The following is a 21,553-nucleotide window of genomic DNA, read 5'->3' on the forward strand; positions in this document are numbered from 1 at the left end:
ATGAAGTTTGGCTTTAGGCTTCCAAACTTGTTGAGACAGTCCTGCTTAGTTTTTTTTTTTTTCTAATAGAAGTGCAATGACCCGAAAGGCCATTTTTAGAAATTTTTGTTATCATTTTACTTATCCCGATAGTTGCCCCGAGTCATTCTGATTGGTTTGCGAAATTGGTTTCGAGTTTTGAGTAAAAAGTTGTGAAGTGTGAAAAATTTAGATTTTTGAATGACTTAAGTTGTTAAAAAGTAATTTTTGGTGTCTTTTAAAGTTTCGAGTTTTAGAATAGAACTTTATCAATTTCATTAGTCCTAAAATGTGGGATTTACTTTCAAAGAGTCACCAGTTTCAGATTCAGGGTCATTTTGTGGATTTGAGGTCCTAAGTTGGAAATTATACAGATTTTAGCTTTTGGTTTGACTTTGGTCAGCATTCGAGGTTCGGATGCTCGAATCGAATTTTCGACAGGTTCGTTGAATTCGAGGGATGATTTTATGCTTAGGAGAGGTCTCGATTGAATTTTCAGAAGTCTCGAGCTTGATTTGGTCTTTTTAGGCATTATGTTTGTTCATTGCAAATTTTACGGGCATCGAATCAAGGAGACCTCAGATCCGTATTTTGATAGTTCCATTGAGTTTGGAACGTCGAGCTTAGTCAAGTAGTGCATCTGGTTTGTGTATATGTAGTTCCGAACAAATGTTGAGAGTCCATTTAGAAATGTTTGTGTTGGTTGATGTTTGCTGGTGTCTGCAGTCCTCACGTTCGTGAAGGGCCAGGAAGTTTGACCCTCGTTAATGCGAAGGTCGGCTTGCGAAAGTGAGGCTGGTCACTTATTCGGGGTTCGATTTAGGGGTCATGATCACGATGATCGCATAAGCGACCCTGAGTTCGCGAAAGCGAGACCTGAGAGGGTTTTTTTTGAAATTCGGGATGTCAACCCCATTTTTTCAATTTTTGAGTTTTCAAGATCGGTATTAGAAATTTCAAAGTGGGTTTTCAAGAAACTTCAATTGAGTAACGAATTTTAACTCTCCTTTATTATTATTCCATGATTATGGCAGTTTTATCACCTAATTTGCTAATTTGAATTCAAACCTTTGGGATTTTGCAAGAACTTGAGTTTTAAGAAGAAATGGTGATTTTGGGTGAAATATAACTCCATTTTAAAAATGGTTTTCACCAATGAAGTCCAAATGCTTTAGGTGACATATTTATGCGATAATTGTCAGATTCAAACTTTATTTTCGGAATCAAGTTTTTAAGTCGATTTGACTCATTTATCCAACTTGCTTGATATGGGTGTTGTTAGCAGAATCTCATCGTGAATACACATTTGACTAGATCGTGTTGATTTGGATATCATTTGAAAATGAAAAACTCAAGTCTCGGATTGACGTTTGATTGATTAAGACAAATGTACTTTTAAATCTTATTAAAGCTTGTAGAATCTTGAATTCTACTTGTTATATGTGTTGGGGAGTAATGGAAATGAGGTGACGGGGTTAATTGCTCAAATTTTATAACCCTAATGATAGGAAGGGGATTAATGAAAAAATCAATGTGTTGATAATGTTATATTGTAGTGTGAATGGTCTTGAGTGTTGAAATTAAATTGGTGGTAGATGAAATGCTTAATAGTGTTGTTGTGGAAGTGAAACGATAATACCATAAGAGTGGAAATCTTAGCCATTCTAATATAACTCCAAAACATGGTTGTCACGTGTACAAGCCACAAATATTTTACAACATAATTGAAAGATAATTACATGTCTCAATATCTTTGTTACTCGAATTGAATAAAATATAAAGTAAGAAATAAGAGGGTTTGTCGGGATGACAACCAACTACCTCTCAAAGTCCTCTGAAAGCCTCGGGTATAGATGTAGGAGAAGGGCAATCACACGATAACAAGTTCGAAACCTACACAAGTGTAGAGGCAATGAGTGAGTACCAATCAAAACGGTACTCAGCAAGAGACCTAATAAACAAGGCAAGAATAGCTAGAATACGAATACTCCTTTCCTCCCAAGTTAACCTCCTCAAACTATAACCTGCATAGAAATCAACACAACATAACAATTTACAATACATAGTTCACAAGTTCTCATAGTCGTAATCCAATAGTCACAGTTCAACAATCATCAAGTATCAAGTATGACAATCACAAGTGTCAAGTAGATCAATCACAAGTATCAAGTTCATCAAGGCACACTAATCAAGTACACCGAGCACAAATTCCAAGGTTTATCATGCACAATATCAATCGGAACTCATGGGAACCGCCTATAGTTGAAGAACTCTATGGTAATGACCTCGACATTAATAATACCAGTTTGAACTGACCTCAGCATCAATAGCATTTGCCAAAAAATACTTAAGTATCAATACACTTGCTAGAAATGACCTCAACTTTAATAACCATCACATGTCTCATCACGGTGCACATAAATCAATGCAAATAAGCAATTTCATACCACAAGAGAAGATAACTCAAACAATTCAGGTCCACAATAATACCATCAAAACATTCCATCAATCAATCCATTAGAGTTCACAACAAGGCAATTCACAAAATATTATGATAAACACGTTACCTTTTCATTAAGCCCTTTTTTTTATCCATTATTAACAATCAAGTGGAATCATTAAACTCGTCACCTCATTCTCATTACTCCCCAACACACACAATGATACAAGATTTTACAAGTTCTACAAAGTTTAGAAAGTCACTGGCCTTAATTCAATCAATAGTTAATCCAAGACTTGAGCCTTCCCTTTCTGAACAACGTCCAAAGCCACACAACCTAATTCAACAAGTAATCACAATAAGATTTCAGAAATCACAATCCCCATCTCATACACTTTGAAGAAAATCAGTCAAATCAACTCAAAAACCTAATTTCAAAAATGAGGTTTGAATCCAAAAATCTTTACTTGAAAACATTACCTAAGACATTTGAAAATCATTTCGAAAAAGGATTAGATCTAGCTCAAAATCACCATTTTATCAACTTCTTGGGTTCTTGAAGAAACCCCAAGTTATCATTTCAAAAACCTTAATTTGAACACTTAAATTCACTAATAATATTGGGTGAATAAATATTTAAGATTAGGAATCATTACCCAAATATTTCTTCTCAAAAATCTGGTTCAAATCGCCACACCAAAGCTTCCAAAAGTAAAAAAATGGTGAAATGGGATTGAAACCCTGATTTTGAAAATTGATTCTACCCAGGCACAAAATGTTCCTCGTGATCGCGATGACTTAAATGGGTCAACTCATTAAGGTTTGAGCATCGCGATTGCGACTAGGACTCACGTGATCGCGATGACCGATTCACACAGAGCTAAGCAAACGTGAGGGCCATCCATGTGGTCACGATGCACACCACAGACAAGCCATCACGATCGCGTGGTTTAGCTCGCGATACGATGAACAATTTAATAATGCACTAGAACTGAACACCATAATTACACAAGGCATAAAATGTTTCTAAAAAGACACTCAGAATTCGTTCGGAATCTCATATATACAAATCATATATGCAATTTGACCATGCTCGATGTTTCAGACACAATGAAACAACCAAACACGAATTCGAGGTCTCCTTGACCCGAGTCCTGTGTAAGTCACAAGAAAGTAATCATAACGCCTAAAAGGGTTAAATCAAGCTCGGGACATCTAAAAATTCAACCAAAACCTCCTCATGCCTACAGTCATCCTCTGAATCCAATTGAACTGTCGGAAATTCAATCCGAGCATTCTAACCTCGATTGTTTACCAAAGTTAACCCAAAAGCTAAAATCTCAATAAATTCCAACTTTGGACCTCAAATTCACAAAAACACTCCGAATCTGAAACCAAAAACTCTATTAGATCAAATTTCATATTCCAGAATTGATGTAATCGACGAATTTCATTCTAACACTCGAAACTCCAAAAGACATCGAAAACCACTTTTTTTTTAACAACTTTAGCCGTTCAAATTTCCAAAACTCTCATACAATTCACAACTGTTAACTTAAAACTCAAAACCAATTTCAAAACTCATTCAGATATAATTCAGTGTCAATATTGGGAGGGATATAATGATAACATTACGGTATTTTTTTTAAAAAAAAAGACTGACCAGATCATTACATGTACGTACACTTATTAACTTCAAAACAATAAAGGCGTGTTTGTTATTGTTTAATGTAGGATTCGCTCAATATGAAAATTGTTGGGTGTTGCTTACCAAATTCGAGAATTTGAAGCCATAACATAATTAAATTTAATACTTCTTCATGTTCATATTATATGATATTTTTAATTTTTTTCGTTAATTTAATATAAATATTTTTTATCTGATGAAGAAGGTATTGATTTTTACTTTAATTTTTTATAAGTAAATTTTTCTTATATATTTTTTTGTTGTTATTATTTGTTGTTTCTAATATTTCAATCACTGTATTATTTAATGATAGATATTATTCTTTTTTATTTTTAAATTATTTTATTATACTTTATATAGTATTTTATTAGAACTTTTCACTTTAGTCGGTCATTAAGTTAGCATTTGATCATAAAATTTTAATACTCTTGAGAAATCAAATTTAGGTAAAATTTATTTTAAAGTTTCAAAATGTGTTTGACGGTAATTTTTGAAACATATTTTACTTTAACTAAAAAACATAAAATATGATTTATATATAAAAATATAAGTTCTAAGAATTATCAAGAATACTCATAAGTTTGGCATAAAATCATTATTTTTATAATGAACAACATGATATTTTAACTAGCTACTACAATTCATCAAATTATAATTAGCTGTAAAGATTTATCAATGATAAAAATAAATACTAACAAAGGTAGTAGCTAGCTATTATTTAATATAATCTTCCGAACCACTAGGATTGTAGAAGCCAAACTATTAAGCTAAATCAAACCAACGAATCAAGTCAAATCGAATAAAAAGTCGAGTTATAGTTTGATTTGGTGTTTAATAAAACAATCACTCTTGATTTGATTTGGTATTAAAATAAAAAAAGTCAAATCGAACTCAAATCAAACTGACATAGTATATATATATATATATATATATATATATATATATATATATATAATTTACTTTGTTCAGATCTTTTAAATCACTTTATAGTTTTAATGTACATATATAATAATTCAGATGAGAGCTTGTAAATATTTTGTTTTCAGTTTGACTGTAGCCTTTAATCTTATAAATAGAACATATGAACTTGGTATTTCAGTATAAATATTTTGTATTCATGTGAATTTACAATTTTTTTTAAAGACTCCTATTCATTAACGTTTTTAAGTTCTATCTTATCACATAAGTAGGTAAAAATATTTTTGATTTTTTTTCAATCACTATTATATTTGTAAAAAATCCGAAAATTTTGAAAAAACAACTTTATGTTGGTTTGATTTTTAAATTTAATAAATCAACATAATTGATTTAGTTATTTTTTTTAAATAAAAATAAAATTAAATTGACTTATGTACACCCTACAAGCCGAATGGTATAAACAATCTCTCACATCAAACATGCATTTTCAGATTACATGATTGAAAAAGGTATATAGAAATTAATTATGATCATAAATAAATAGTTTCCTTATAAAATAGGAATATAAAGTTTGGAACAACCCAAAATAAGTTTTAAATATATTTTGAATTTTTGGGGATTTAGTTTTTAAAATTTCACAAAAATTAGATAAATCTTGATGATCAAATATATTTTGCCAAATTTTATTTTTACCAAAAAAGTATTTGCAATATATATATATACATGGCTAGTCTGTGGATGTGGTGCCTATTATTTATATTATATCTTCAGTATTTTGCGGTGTACGTTATGTCTTGGCAACCGACGTGTCTCACCACTACTTTATTAGGTATGGCCGATGATACTTATTGAATACTCTTCATACTTGTTCATCTTTTTTTCTTTCCTTACATAAAATATAGATCATAATCAAAGGTGAATAAAAGATAAAATGTATGTGTATTTGTTAATTTTTTAAAAAATATTATATATATTTTGGGAAATTAGCTAGTATATAATTAATTGTGCATCCTAACAAATGAAAGTGCGAAGAGGGGGCGGTCGCATTCCTTGCGTGTCACTTTCAATTTGTGTGAACACCCCTTTTACACTTGTTGTTTCCGAAAATTGGAAAATAATAAGTGCAAATGAGAAAGTCAAGAATCAAATTGAAACCTGCAACAATTCATATGTGTTTTGCCCAACCTTAACCATTAAGTTATTTCTCGCTAGAGCAATTTTAGTAGCTTAGTTGGTTGATTATCTGAACTCCTATATTGTTAGTGAGAGTTTAATTTCCCACATTGTAATTCTTTTTTTCATTTCTCATTCCCCTATCCTTCAGCTTTGCTAAAGTTTAATTATTATCAAAATTATATTTGACCTATATATTTGTGGTTTTGCTACTGTTCATACTATCAATAACTAGTCTGATATGGTATATCTGTACGTCTTCGCTGAAATTTTTGTTAGCATTTTGTTAAGATATGCAAAAAAAAATGTAATTTATAGTACATTTAGTATAGTTTTTGAATATCTAAATTTTTTGTTTAATATTTAATTAATATAAACTTATTTAACTTTGAAAATTAGTCAAATTGACTTTCGAAAAATGCAACATGACAATTAAAAGTGGATAGATAGAGTGCAATGTCTTGAAAAATGTAATAAAGAATTGACTATAATTAATAGTAAGGGTAACTTAGGAACTAAGTGTGAAATTATTCATTGATTTAATAAAGTGGACAAATATTGTTGAACATCCCAAAATAGTATAGTGGACAACTATTGTTGGACAGATGGAGTACTTCTTCATATTCATATTACTAGATATAGAAGGCAGTGCTAACATAGGTCTATTATATAATATTCCCTCTGTCCCTAATTACTTGTCCACATTTCCTTTTTTAGTTATTCCTAATTACTGGTCCATTTTAACAAATCAAGAAAAAACAATTTTTTTTTACCTATTATACCCTCAATTAATTATTTTGAAAAAGGTAGATCGTCTTGAAAATCTTAAGTTTTTAATTCATCTACTTCATAATTAATAGGGGTAAAATGGTAAACTCACTATATAAATAATTGTTTTCTTAATAGGTGTGTCAATTCAAAAATGAACAAGTAATTAGGGACAGAGGAAGTACTTTTTGGGTAATTTACATAAATCTCATTACTTTAGGATCTATTACTTAGATTCACACTAGTTTATAATATTATATTATCATATTTTGGTTCCCAGATACATCTATCTGTCAAGATACATGTATCTCGTATCAATTAGTGTGTCTAATTAAGAGATATAACTAAAGGTTATTAATTAATATAATAAATATATATTAATGTGTCTTGACACATCAATAATTTCAATCTGATCCAATAAGTCCATTTCTCATTTTCTTCCTCATTAAGATTTATCACAATTACTTTATAAATAATCTTTCTATTTGCAACAAATTACATATTCCTTCCATTTCAAATTAATAAAACTCTTGAGGCATTTTTCATTTTTTAAATTACTCCCTCCGTCCACAATTATTTGTCAGGGTAAGGTCATGCACATTCCTCAAGAAAAATTTAATACAATGTGTAATTTGACTAATATAACCCTACTATACAAAGAATACCAAAAGTCCACATAACTTTTGAATTGAACTACACAATCATTAAGGGCAGAATTGGAAAAAAGTGACTAATTATTTCTTGTTTGTTTAAATTGACAATTAATCTTGGACATCTATTGTTAGTATACTTGCCAAACAATTGTGGACGGAGGGAGTAACTTAATTGTTCAATTTTCAAGACTACTTTTAGAATGTTCTTCCAAGTTTATCCTTTATTAGTTAGTATTGGAATTAGTTATTAATTAATGTGTAGTTATGTTAATCATAAATTTGACAATAATTAGTAAGGGTAAAAATGGAAAGTTATGTCTAATTTATGTCTTAATCTTCTTTTCTTAAAGGGTATGAAAAACCTCAACTCAATTAATTTGAAATGGAGGGAGTACTACCTTTCTCTTTTGTTCATCAAAGTTGTTGCATTTTTTATTTTTTCAAATTTAAGCGGCTGAAAATATCGAGAATTGTAGTGGTGATTTTCATGTCGTTTTTCGAGCAACAATAAAAAAAAACATTCCTCTCCTTTGGAGAATCACTAGCCATGAAAGAAAACTAAGAAAACTCTAAATCAATGAATTTTTACCTTAACTTAAAAAAAAAAATAGAAGACAAAATAAATTGAAAATTTTCAGGATTTCATGACTTTAAAATTAATTAAATAGACACAAATTTCAAATTATTGTATGATTGTTTCAGATTTTAATTTAAAGGTTTAATAGTGAAATTTGTGGTGGAAAGAAGGAAGAAAGAGAGATAATGGTTATGGAGGTTGATGTGTGAGAGAGATGTGATTACATGAAAGCTTGAATTGGGAATGGTTTAATTTTACAAATAAAATAATTTATCCTTACTTTTCCCCTAGCTTATGAGATTTGGAGAGTCAACTCAATTTTTATACATCTTTTATAAAAAATAATTTATGGTGGGAGAGGCACAAGTAGGGGTGTACATGACCGGGTTGGTTCGGGTTTTTCAAATATCAAATCAAACCATTTGTGTAAAATTTTTAAATTTATAAACCAAACCAAACTAATAAAATTCGGATTTTTTCGGGTTTTTCAACCTCGGGTTGGTTCAGGTTTTTCAAATACCAAACCAAATCATTGTGTCGAATAAATCAAACCAAACTAATAAACCTCGGATTTTTTCGGTAAAGTTTGCATACAAACATATAATTAACTTGTGCTCCAAATATTTCTTTAGTCTAACCAAAATACAATTATCTAAGGTGTTTCTTAAGAAAATAACACAAAATATGAAATGAGTACTGATGACACTAAAATATTCAATAAAAAAATAATAATGAAATCATCATATAAAATAAATATTGCAAAGTCATAATGAAAATGATCATAATTTAAAAGTACTAAATCATGCTAAAATAAGTTTAATAAGTATTAGTTACATTACTAAATATTTAAGGAAAATTAAAATTAGATTATGTATTTTAATTGTCTAGATCAATGTAAAACTAAAGAACAAATATTCAATATTATTGTCATTCTTAGTGTTGAATTGATTTTCTTTTTGCATTAGTATTAATTTGATTTTGATTTAAGTTTTATTATAATTATCAACATCTATGAACTATAATCTTTATTGGACCATTCCGAATTCTAAGTTTTAAACTTGAAATAATATATTAAAAGATAAAAACTATGAAATAATATAAGAAATATTTTAAAATTATATCAAAGTAAATATTTTTATGTATAAAATAAAATTTAAAATTACATATATAATGTCGGGTTGGTTTGGTCTCAGGTTGTTTTTTTTTAGTTAAAACCAAACCAACCCAAATATAGTCGGGTTTTTTTTTCCAATACCAAACCAAGTCAATTCAAACCACTAGTCGAGTTTTTTTTCCGGTTTGACTCGGTTTGCGATTTGGTTCGATTTTGTACACCCCTAGGCACAAGTATGACATGGTATGTGAGGAATTATTTTTGAATGAAAAATGTGTGGGGCCTACTTTTTTCAAAATAATTAATTGAGGGTATAATAAGTAAATTTTTCTTATTTTTCTTTTTTATTTCTTATATTTCAATTATCATACTATTTTGTAGTTGTTATTATTTTATAATACTTAGTATAGTATTTTGTTTTAACTTCTTCACTTTATATATATATATTTTTTTGGATCGCTTTGCTTTGCCTTAAGTCGAGAGTCAACCTCTCTACTTTTTAAGTTAAAAATAAAATTTATGCCAATTTATATCTTTTTTCAAATTCTACCTATAAAATTAGACTGTACCATTGTTATTGTTTATTTCTGATTAAGAAGATTAATGTCTCGTGTGGAAGAAAATAGATATATCACTTGCTTGTCCTTTTCGATATACAAAATTATCACCATCAAATGATATAGTATATTACATAAAACCCTACTTCATAAATAACGTAAAATAAATTCAAATTAGTTTACACACCTTTAACCGTAATGGAGGACTTGTCAAACTTTTAAATTCTACCCGACATGAATTCAGATTAGTTTATCCACCTTCCCCAAGATTAGCGATTTCACATTTCATTTGGTCCACACCGGCAATAGAAATTTCTTACGTAATAATTAAGATAAAAGGTCGGTATTGGATAAGACACCTTAAATTAGATATATTTTTGTGGTAGTACACATTAAATTGGGGTCCATGCAAACCTGCAACTTTGTCATATTTTTGGTTTCAGATCATAACAATTATAAAAGTCTTTTTTTATATTACTTTCTTTGTATCAATTTTTATTACACATTTTGAATTTCAAAAATCAAATAATTTAATTTTGACTGTGAGATCAAACATAAAAATTATAATTTTAAAAAATAAAATCTATATATAAAAAATATTATAAGTCAAAATAATTGATAATTCAAAATATATATGAAAAAATTACGATCAAAGATAAACTTATTTGTATCTCAAATTTTAAATCACATAAATTGGAAGTAAGTTTTTTTAGTTTTAACATTTTATATGAAAATATTAAGATCATAAGATTTAAATACTATATATATTTTAATAAAAAAGGGTCATATTTACTTTTATACTCTCACGAATAAGTTATATTTATCTTTTAATATATTTATCAGTTTTCAAACAATTTTAGAATTATATTTGTCCATGTACTCTAAAATAAATCTATCTCTTTATCGTTCAATCTCCCTGTTTTAATATTAGGATTATAGTTATTCTTATATTCTAAAAAAGTCATATTTATACCGATACATTAAATCTTCATGTCCGACCTTAATGTTACTTCTTTTTTTCCAATTAAATCTATTGATTCATCAATGGTGGATACCATTTCACTATCAAATCTCATTCAAATTAAAACCCAACATCAGTTATTGTGATAGGATAATAGTTATTGCAATAATTCTTATTTATATACTGATTTTATAATTTGAAGCAGTTATCTTTTACTTGTATGAGTTGTGATTTTCTAATTTAGAAAATTAGTGTAATAAATAAAAAATATTGAAACAACTATTACCCTATTGTATTTAATAACAGGAATTTGGACCAGAATTGAATGGTAAAATCGTATTCATCATAAATGAACAATGATCAATTAGTATAATATTTTAAACTCATGCATTTGATGTTAAACAATACTCCCTCTTCCAACCATAGTTGTCGATTATTGACTTGACACACTTCTTAAGAAATAATAAAAAATAGGGGGTAATATTACTATATTCTTTGCCTTTATTAGTTTAATACTTTGAAAAATGTGTTAGATGATAAATAATATATAATAGCAGGGTAAAATAGACATAAAAGATAAATTATCTCTTGATTTTCTAAATTGGACAAGTATTGTTGGTCAACTATTTTTAGTAGGGAAAATTGTACGTTTGATTAGTTTAATACTTTGAAAAATGTGTTAGATGATAAATAATATTTAATAGCAGGGTAAAATAGACATAAAAGATAAATTATCTCTTGATTTTCTAAATTGGACAAGTACTGTTGGTCAACTATTTTTAGTAGGAAAAATTGTACATTATATCAAACTATTAATTTAAAATAAATGTTACAGCTACAGTTGAAAATTACTTATATACACAACTTTACTTACCTTATTCTCCATTTTCCCCTACCTTTTTTGAAATATTTCATAAATTCATTATTTCTCCCAATTCTTAAAACTTTCGGATACATAAGATCCATCAGTCAAAACCCACGTTTACCATTCCCCTTTTCACTCCTCTTTTCTCTCCCTAAATTCACTCCACATTCTTAGCAGTTACAATTTTCAAATTAATTTGATTTTCAATAGGATTCTCTCTCAAATCAATCAATTTCAAACATCTGAATAGGTAGGGTTTTGTCTTCGCCATTGTTGTCTTCTTCTATTTATTTTTCCAGATTTTTTCCTGATACATATGGGTCAGGCCCCTTCATATAGTATTGGGGTTACTCAACTAAATTCTTCAAATACTAATATGAGATCATCTCGTCCTCCTCCAAATGGCGGTGTTGGTAGACTTGCTATGATAATGTATTGACAAGGTTTTTACTGTGCACCCAATGGACTACCACAAATGCAGCAACACTATGATAGATTATCGATGTGTTGAGAAGGAGAAGAAGAAGCAAATCAGATTGTTGGTTTTTTCGATCTTTTCTTGTTCATCTTTTTTTGAATATACGGGTTCAGATTTTTAATGTATCTAGTTATTTTTATTTTCTTGAATTAATGTATAATGCCTTCTTTTCAACATTCTGATACATTACAATTTCATCATGTTCAATATATTGTGTTTAAATATTAGATTTGATACATAACCTTAATTTATTGAAAGACAAATCAAATACATAACTATTACAAAATTCGTTATTTTTTACTACCAGATACATACTCCCAAACTTATTCAACTAGAAGGTTATGTATCTGTAGACATTATCAAATATTATTGTTGATACATAAGCACTTATGTTTTATGACAACATCAATTTGTATCATATTCTTAGTTATGTATATGAGACAACATTGATGGAGCAACTGCTTGATTTTTTTTGTTAGCCTGTTTGGCCATGCGATATGGTATCATAATATGGAATCATGAGATGAAATTAAAATTTTGTTTGGACATGCGATATTGAATTTTTGTGTTGTATATTTTCCCATAAACATAAAAATCCCATAAGTTGTAAAACTATTAAAATAGCTCCAATTGTTTATTCAATCTTATCAAATAAACAAAAAATTATAAAATCGCATAATAAATTATTACAAAGCTATTTGTTCTCCACTTAAGTAATTGTTTCATCTAACTTTAATTTAATTTTTTTAAAAATTGAACATAAATTGTAGTGTACTAGTCTTTAATATAATCCTCCCACATAATACGGACAATTTTCTCACGTTGAACTTGCATTTCTCGATCATGTGACCGAGTAGACGAACCAACATTGTTACTTTGAGCCATTTGTTGGTCAATATCATCCGCAACTATATTTTCATGCTCATAGATCATAAATATTTCATCACTTTAACAATTGGTTGGTGTGAGTTAAAGTGAGTATATGTTGGTGAGGATAATAAATTTTATGTCGGTGAGAATAATAAATTTTAAAAAGTAATGATGTGAGTATAAATTTTGTTTACATATGAAATAAATGGTTAGTAGATATAAATGTGAGATTGTTTTAACAAAATATAAACTTGTGGATCATTTTTTGTATTAAAAATATCTCAAATCATGATATGGAATTGGAATCACATCTCATGGTATGGAATCATGAGATGAAATCAGCGTAAAATCGCATGGCCAAACGCCTACTTAGTCTTTTTTCTAATACATGTAAGTTCTCATTTATTTTCATATCTAAACATGTGTGTCTCATGCCTTTAATTATTATCGGATATATAATTATTACAAATTGTATAATCTACTATGTATCAAATGTTGTTATGTAATTGCAGTGTTTAATTTTTGTTCAGACTTATTTAAATTCGATGATTATGTGTCTGTACACATTACCCAATAAATACACTTGATACATAAACCCTATTTCTATAGATAAAGCATTGTGTATCAAATTAATTGATATGTACATGATACACAATATATATCAAATTCAACATTTTTCAAACTTTATTACATGTATAATATACATATCAACTCACGACTATGTTATGTATCACACAAAAAATGTTATTGGGAACAATTACATGTATAATGTATCTTTTTATAGAATACAATATTTCTCAAACAAAATAAGATACATAAATAGTAATGTATCATGCACTAATTTTTTTGGCATGATACGTAAATTCAAATTTATACTAAATATATCTAATACATAGCAACTATCACAATTTACAAAGTAATATATCGATCTCAAATACAACATCTTATGGGCAACAATAACCTTATTTAATGTATCTAGTAGAAATACAATACTTATCAATTTAAACAAGATGCATATACCGTAATGTATTGATAAATCTATCCATCTCAAAAACACAAATAAAAAAACGATTACACAACATTATAAAAGGTATGAATGATCCATCAAAACTATGCATCTCTTCAGCCTTTTTGTCTGTTGTATCAATACATAGCGGATACGTTGAAAATTAAGTCTCTTGTTTCTTCACATCAACGATGTATCAAATCTTCAAATTTTTCCTCAACTCATCGATCTCTAACTCAGCTGCAATGATTGATTTGAGATTCACAAAATCAATAGTTTAACCAACAACAATTCCATCACTTTTGTATCGTTCATACCTCACCTCACTTTCTCATATTGTGGAATGTCTCAACAAGATTGATAGGTTCATGTAGTATTAGTACAATTTGTCGATACGTTTAAAAGACTCTTCGATGAATAAGGAGAAGAAATTTGAATTTTGCATTTGTTGATTCTATTAGGACTCAATTCGTTTCTCCATGTTTATTGTATCAACAATCCCTTCTTCAACTTCACTTCATTAAGTTGGGTAACTGAAACACCCATTTTATTCTTCATCTACCACAAAAAATGACCCTATTTCAGTGCCGAATTTCATTTGGAGTAGTATCTCCATCTCTTTCTCCAAGAATTGAATTTACAATATTGTTTCTTGGAAATAAATTCAACCCATTTGCTAAAATCACCCAAAAGAAGTTTCAGTCTCTTTGTTATGCTTTAAACGATTTCTTATACTCGATGATTTCAAATTGATGATTTGAAATCGTGAATCGTTTTTCCAATCATCTACAATGGCGGATTTGAGATTCAAGATTTCAAATTGATAAAGAAGATGAAAATTTGATTTTTGAATTTTGTGAAGTTGTTACAAATTAAAATGGCTTGATATCAGTTCTACGTGATTTGTGGGAAAGAAAATCAATTCCATATTAAGCGCAATAGACAAGTTTTAAAATGTATCAAAATTAAACTTATGTATCCGAATGACTGATAATTTAAGGGATTTTTGTAAAATAGAATAAAGTAGGGATAAGATGTAATTTGGGGTCTTAAACTATGGATTTATGTAAGTTATACTTTAATTTAATTTCAATTCACGACAAACTTCTTGTCATTCACCTCTCTCCCCTCTCTGAAATCTCACTCGCCACTCTTCTTCTTTTTCAACCCTCTCGCTCGCCTCTCTCACTTATACAAACATAAATGTATAATTTGTGTTTGTGTTGTATAAAGCGAGAGACTGTTATATAAAATACAAATACATATCTCTCCGTCCTATACACTTATAATTATACAAATACAAATATTCTCCTGCTCATTTCTCTTTTGCCTTACTCTCTCCCTCACTTTATACAAACACAAATTATACAAAATACAATGTATAATTTGTGTTTGTATAAAGCGAGAGAGAAATTTGATATACAAATACAAATGTTTTTACTCGATTCAGTTGTATACAAATTTAAATTTTATGCCGATATACAAACACAATCATTGATACATATATATACATAGTAGTTACATATATACAATTATTTAACCGATATACATTTACAATTCATCCACTCTCTTCCCTCTCTCCTCTCTCCCAATATCGTTCGTCACTCTTGCCTAACACAGAGAACACATACATATACAAACGTACTTTTTATACAAATCACCGCGATTTATACAAATCAAATGTTCCATAGCAAACATAGTTTGACTATGGAGCACAAATAGCAAAAATGTAGCTAGAAAGCGCTAATATGATTTTTATGTTTGCTATTCTTAAAATTTACTCTTTTTAGTATAGTGGACAACTATTGTTGAAAAGAGGGGATAATAACGAGCTATGGTAAGCCCAAAAAATTTATGGATTTCAATATTGAGTGCATCCAATTGCGAACACAAAAATACACAAAATGACATCTTTATCTACTCTTTCAACCATATACAATGTTGGAATTAAGTTTTTACGTATTCTTAAAGAGTGAATTATTTTCAATATTGCTTATATCATGATCTCTTACGATAAAAGCAATACTCACAAATTAAAAATTAAAACCATGTATGGTATCTCACAGGGCAATGCTATTCTTTCTCTTGTATAATTCCTAAGTTAATTTCACCCATTTGCAGTAGCTACGTGATTTTCAAGATCTTAGATTTTCCTATTGTACCCTCCATCGTGAAGACTCTATATCATCTACAGATTTTTTTCATATCAATTTGTAACAGAACTTGTGCGAAGGATTGCATCTCGTATTATATTATATTTCAAATACGTTGTAAAAAATTTTAAATTGTAAATTATTGTGATCTACATTATTTTTTATCAAAAAAAATTAAACAGTTTAAATTAGAATTCACACGATTTAATTATTGTACTCCAAATCAAGTCATATGAATCAAAACTTAACGAGTATGTTGGAGTGAAAGTTTGACCTCTCTCACATGTGGATAAACGGAATGAGACGTCATTACGGGTTTCGTAATTTGGCAGAACTAGGCAATTATAAAAGAGCAACGTAACTTCCAACAAAATGTACCTTTGCTAGATGAGAAAGACGTTTCCTACAAGTTCAAATCTAGTGATTTGTCATTCCAAGATTACAATTTTGGAACTTGATAAGGATGTCATTTATCGTATTCAGGTGGATTAGATGAAATGAAGGTTTATAGTCAATGTCTTGTGTGATAAGAATGTGCCACCTAGTGTGAATGATAAGTTTTATAGAGCAATGATTAAACCGACTATCTTATTGAACATAGACTATTTTAACATAGTGTTAGCCGGTCAAGAACCCTCATCTTTAGAGGATGAGAGTGACAAAGTTGAGGATGTTGATCAAATGAGCATACCAAAAGAGATAATATCAAGAATGAAGTTATTCGAGATCTAAGATGGGAGTGACTCCCGTGAAGGACAAGATATGAGAAGTGCAACTGAGATGGTTTAGACATGTGTAGATTCTCTAGTTAGGAGGTGTGAGAGGTTGATCATTATGGTTCTGAGGAGGTGTAGACGTATTCCTAAGAAGAATTGAGGTTAGGGATTATGCACGATATGACGCAACTTCAGTTCACCGAGTATATGATCCTTAATAGGAGAATGTGGATGCAATGTCCTATTTCTTGTAAATTTGCTTTTAATTATAAAATGACCATTTTACCCTTCCTCTTAGATTTTTCATGCTTGGTTTGAGTTGCAGGAATGATTGATGTGGTCCCCGATGTGATCAGATGTGTTTATGGTGATTTTGCTCCTTTTGAGTTGAGAATTTTTTATATGGTTGACTTTTGATATTTAGGTAAAAGTAAATTTTTTGCCTAAATGGGTTCCGAGGGGTATTTTAGTCATATCCATCTTTTTATTGAAATACGATGATTCTATTGGTTTCAAAATATGTTTTATGATGAATTTGCACTATTGGTTCGTGTTTATAGGATTCTGAATGAGTTTCAAGGCTCAAAAAGATATTTTCAAGGTTGTTGGTGCACACTCTTAGTGGCAAAAGAAAAGACTTTTAGCGATGAAATATGGATTTTAGTGACGAAATCGCTGAGTTAAATATCTATTCGAATCCATTTCGTATTTTGACATTTTGGGAGCTAGAAAAGTTGGTTTGAGGTGATTTTTGATGCATTTTTTTCATAATCACCAGGTACATATTTCTAACCCTATTTTACTCTTTTCCCAAAATTTACCTTTCATATTTCATGATTTCTATCCATTAAGTTAAGATTTTAAACCCTAAAGTAAATTAAAAAAAAAATAGATTTGAAGGTCGGTTTGGAATGAGTTTCATTGATTTTTGGGATTTAAGGTCCTTGTATTGTGGGTAAAATGATTTTGATAAAGTTTTTTATGAATTTTTTCATTTTTTACTGCATTTCAAATGTGAATTTTGGGAGTTTTCTCCCAAAGTTGGAAAAATAGTAAATTCTTGATTTAGTGCTCGATTCTTGCTTGTTTTTAATAGGATTTTTCAACCACGAACTCCTCTTGGCTAGTAGAACATGATTTTTAACTAAAAAAATAATCTGATTTTACCTTTTTGATTTCTGAACTATTTTACCCCAATTTCAATTTCTATCAATATAGGTTTAATTGGACACCTTTTGATGAACTCTTTCCATTCTTGATAGTTGAAGATTATTTCGGTTAGCGTGTGGTTTAGGATTTTCTCCGATGAGTTGTTCGAGTGATGTTTCGGCCTTGAGGTAGGTTTTGCCATTCTTCTCCTAGTCTGGGATTGGGTAATTGATCATTTTTATGTCTTATGCTATGGGATGGGATCATATCATGAGTTTGGGCTGTGAATTGTATTGTTTTGCTCGTGCAGAGGATTGATTGTATTATGTTTCCCGCGTGGGGGCTTATATGTGTTTTTAGCCTATGTTGAGGCCTTAATTATTGTTCTATTTGCTTTGAGACCATATGATTCATGATTTGCATGTGAGAGAGGTTTGTAATGCTATTTGAATTGTAATGCCTGAGTGAGGGGCTGAGTAGGAAACTTTATAATGCTTTGAGTAAACGAAATGCTTTCTAAATGGAATTCACTTATTTCAAATGAACTATTTCTTACTATTTTTCATATAAGGGTGCATATCATGATTCAACTGAGTTTTGAGAAATTTAGAATGTTGATACATGTTGATTTGATCATTGCCTCCATGCTATATATGTGTTGTGATGCATCCATCCTCATTTATCATATCATGTTCTTGGGAAATTGAGAAAAATGTGGAGATTCCTTTTGAGAAAGAAAATGAGACACTTTTTTATATCATTGACCACACTAAGATGGCAAGTTGATGAGATATTGAGATTATGATTTGGTATATGGACTGTGAGTCCCCCATGAGTCCTTGTATAGGAGCCTTAACTCGACAGGGTGTATATGACAGGTTGTGCGACAACCTTTATTCCACCGTACCACCATATCATTGCACCATCTTACTACATTGCATTAATAATTTGAATTGCTATACTTGTCTGTGATATCAAAACTTTTGTTATATTATGTGCTTACTTTACTCGTGTCGTTCATTATAAATTGGTGGCACCGATGGCAGAATGAGACTTTTTCTGCATGCAGGTGGAAGCGTTCCTTAGTATATTTCATAAGTTGATTAATTCATTTTGCTTAGTTGGCCGAGCCTACTGAGTACTTGTGGATTGTACTCACCCCTCCTTCTATATCATTTTTGATGCAGATTCTAGTCACGGTACCCTGCAGTGGCTGATCATATCTAGCTTTGAAGATCTTTTCGAAGTGGTGGGGAAATCCCGTTCTTGGATCACCATTAGTTCCATCATTTAGTTTCAATCTTTGTTTCTTTTCGGAGACTTGCGATGTGTTTCATACTATAAAGCTATATTAGATGCTTTTTATACTTACGCTACCATATTTTGCGATAGTCTTTGTTGTTCTTTTATCGTTTGTGGCTTGGATTCCCTTTGGGAGTCTCTTATGTGTGTTGTTTTTGGCTTACACTCCATTTGGGGGGGGGGGTGTGCCATCATGACTTCAACTTTTGGGTCATGACAAATTGGTATCAGAGCGCTAGGTTCAACAGTTTCATAAGTTAAAGAGCAGGGTTTCTAGTAGAGTTTGCGGATCAGTACATTGACGTTCATACTTATCTTTGAGAGGCTATACGATACCTAGTAGGAGAAATTTCTTCCATTTGATTCTTTTGATGTGAATTGTTCATACCAAGTGTTGCATACCTCTAATCTACTCTCTCCGTGCAGATACAAGAACTAGAGCCAGTACTTCAGAGGGCGAAGCCATACCTGCTTCCAAAGTCCAGTTCATTGGTGAGGTAGGGGACGTGGTAGAGTTAGGGGTCGTGGACGAGTGGAAGGGGAAGCACTTGCTCGAGGACGAGCTATAGAGGCATCACATGAGCCTGTACCTGAGCATGATGATGCTATTGAGCAGCAAACTAAGGTAAGGGGACCAACCCAACCTTCTTCAGTTCTAAACAACACTCTGATTCTTCATGAGTTAATCGTCAGGTTGTTGGATAGATTGGATAGTATCCCTCTTTCTTGTGTTCTTCCGGGCACTTCATGTTCTCCTATTATAGTTATTGCTACACCTCCAGTTCTGAGACCTAGCATGGGATTTTAGACTTCTGATTTAGCTTCAGCACTTTCATTAGCACCTCCGAGATTTGCAGTACCACCTATTTTTGCTAGTGTAGTCATGTCTATTGCTAAGTAGAAGAGTTTTGAGAGATTTGTCAGATTGGCACCCTCAAGTTCGACGACACAACTAGAGATAAGGCTTATGATTTCTTGACTGAGTGCCAGGATAGGTTGTTCAACCTGCGCATTCTAGAGGCTCATGGGATGCTTATACTTCTTATCAGTTCTCATGAGTGGCCAAGGAGTGGTGGAGGTCGGTACTCCCTCGTAGGCCAGTTGGTTCTTATCACCCCCCGAGCCTACACCCTAAACGTGATTGGCACTCGAGAACCATTTCTGATCCCCAAGAAAACCCTTGGCCTGGCTACATGACTTACATGGCATTAAACAATATGCGGAAGCTTAAATAGGTGAACCATTGAACATTTAAGAAAGTCTTAAAATACTGTCTTTGCAAAATACTTAATATGAACTATGAGTTAAACATAACATCCTGAGAAAACAATGGAAAACATTTACTCAATCTGTCTACAAAGCCTCTAACAATGTGAGATGGATGTCGGGACAAGACCCACGACACCTCCTAAAGCTACTAACTAAAATGAAATTGAGTCCCGTGAAAGCAAGGAGGCCTCACCAAATGTTGTCTACGAGTGGATAATGATCTCAACCATTCGCATGTTGATAATCCTAAATACCTATATCTGCATCATGAAATGATGCAGGTCGAATGACGTCAGAACATAACTGGATTAATACATGAATATGAAGTAAAAAAATCATTTAAGCTTTACAATATAATATGCAACGAAAGCAACATAAAAATAGTATACTTTACTTATGAGGAGTTTCTCTAACCGACAACCATTACCATGAGCCTAGTAATGATACAACATTTCGCCTCACGTTGCCAGGGCCACCCTATACTTTGCCGGGGTATAAGATGATATCGTGACTATGGATCCATCTAATTGGCATTCTTAGAGGCAGTGAGGAGTTGCATGAAGAGTCAATGCTATCCTATCCTAAGATGGCTATGTAGTTCTATGGGACTTCTAAATCATAAGAGACTCTAACCCAACTCGGTGCTCTATACTACTCCCAAACCCATTACAAGGAATGAACTTCATACTTGATTGAAATACTTTTCAAACATTAGATGTGTTTACATTCTTGGAAAGATGTACTTGTGAACTTATCTTTCAAGTTCAATAATCAACATAGATACATAAGTATACATTTAGTTATATAAATATCATTTGAAAATTCTTAAGTGTTTATGAAATAAAACCTTTGAACCTCTCTCTTAACTTACCTTGACTT

At 30.7% G+C, this 21,553-nt stretch overlaps 2 protein-coding genes across 2 annotated transcripts in view; one reads left to right on the top strand and one right to left on the bottom strand.

Moving 5' to 3' along the window:
• LOC125810249 (methyl jasmonate esterase 1-like) overlaps positions 1–21,553 on the top strand; it is a 364,593-nt gene that overhangs the window by 106,922 nt on the left and 236,118 nt on the right. The window lies entirely within an intron of this gene.
• The window catches only part of LOC125810235 (red chlorophyll catabolite reductase, chloroplastic), a 1,038,333-nt gene continuing 1,027,744 nt past the window's right edge, over positions 10,965–21,553 (bottom strand). The window contains exon 3 of the mRNA XM_049489743.1: positions 10,965–10,976. The gene's annotated coding sequence lies outside the window, so the exon portion shown is untranslated. The remainder of the gene's footprint in view (positions 10,977–21,553) is intronic.

The sequence above is a fragment of the Solanum verrucosum genome, unplaced genomic scaffold, assembly GCF_900185275.1.
Source record: "Solanum verrucosum unplaced genomic scaffold, falcon-dt-bn FXZP01000038.1, whole genome shotgun sequence".
NCBI classification, from domain to species: Eukaryota; Viridiplantae; Streptophyta; class Magnoliopsida; order Solanales; family Solanaceae; genus Solanum; species Solanum verrucosum.